This window comes from Octopus bimaculoides, chromosome 25 (genome assembly GCF_001194135.2).
Source record: "Octopus bimaculoides isolate UCB-OBI-ISO-001 chromosome 25, ASM119413v2, whole genome shotgun sequence".
Lineage (NCBI taxonomy): Eukaryota > Metazoa > Mollusca > Cephalopoda > Octopoda > Octopodidae > Octopus > Octopus bimaculoides.
The window spans coordinates 34717570-34719002 of NC_069005.1; the positions used below are offsets into that span (position 1 = coordinate 34717570).

Genomic DNA, 1433 nt, shown 5'->3' on the forward strand with positions numbered 1-1433 from the left:
ATATAAATACATACATACAAATCCATACATACATATATATATATAAATAAATACATACAAATAAATACATACATACATATGTACGTGTAATTTAATGTACATCAACATGAGAACGTATATCGATATATTATTGATTTGTCGGATGTGAGGGTGGCTATATGGGGTATGGGATTAAAGGAGTGGCACAAGAAAAGGAGACAGGGTGGGGAACAGTGATCCTTCGATGAATCATCTACACCACCAGCACCACTACACACATACACTTTTGCACACGTACACATGTGCATACAACACATACAATGCACACACACTTGCACATTGGGTTTCCAGGAACAAAATATTCAATGCTTTTCCTGTGGAATCACAAAGACGGGAGGTGTAAAAACACCGTATATTACTGGTATTTTAGGTTTTGCAAGAGTCGGTGATTCAGCTGTACAGACAGGTGAGTTTGTGACATTCACACTTTCCCAAAAATCATTATACACGCCGTGACTAACAACTGATCTAGAATTAAGTGAAAATTTCTTTTATTTTACCCGCTTCGTGAGAGGGGGGGCGGAGGGCAGCCACCGAGGACCCTGTTGAAGCTGAAGTTACCCTCAAACTAGAGACCTGATGCAACAGAATGAACCCTGTACCTACCCAGGGACAAGGTGGTGGAGATGTTAGGCCGTACTTGATCCGGGTGACGGATTTATCCCTATCCCCAACCCAGAACTGGAGCAAACACCACAAGGTACCTTATCCGATTCTCTCTCTACTAATTCTGCCAATCCACGGCCCAGGATGGCATTTTCTTTTATCCACCCTCGACGGACGAAAGGTAGAGTTGGCCAAGACGGGAATAGAACTTAGAGCGTCGGGAATTGAGAGTTGCAGTTTCATTTAACAAGAATCTTACATCACACTCTGCCTTTATTGAAATCCGCGGAGAGGGACACAGAATTTATTTCTGGCGAGAATTGAACTCACGTTTGTGATTCCGACCTTTCGTCGTATGATTAAACCAGAAAAGAGTAAAGCAAAATATATTTGTTGGCGGCCCTCGTCAGCCCTGATTGAGGCCCTCCTCTTATTGCGTATTGCACTATGAATGTCTTTCTCCTTTCGTGGCGGTAGGGTGTGATTCTGAGAGATAATTTGACTACTATTTCCAGTAGGTCAAACATAAAGGCTATTTCACTGGTTCGTAAAGGTATATTTAGAATCAGCGGCGGACATTAAATGGAAGGTGGCGTGTTTGTAGAAAGGGTGGTGAACACAGACATCAAGGGTGGCGAAACATGAACATGAACGGGTAGGCTGTCTCTGACGAGTGACATGGATTAAATAATGTGTAATAACGGTGAGGAAGAGAACTAGCTGAAGGGCAGGTAGGGAGAGCTTGGAGTTTCTTTTTATCGCTGCCGCTGTTTAACCCCCCCCCCCCC

At 43.3% G+C, this 1433-nt stretch overlaps 1 protein-coding gene across 1 annotated transcript in view; it reads left to right on the forward strand.

The window, feature by feature from the left end:
• The first annotated feature begins 337 nt into the window (after positions 1-337).
• Positions 338-1433, forward strand: part of LOC106869069 (transcription elongation factor SPT4) — a 15431-nt gene continuing 14335 nt past the window's right edge. The window contains exon 1 of the mRNA XM_052976608.1: positions 338-445. The gene's annotated coding sequence lies outside the window, so the exon portion shown is untranslated. The remainder of the gene's footprint in view (positions 446-1433) is intronic.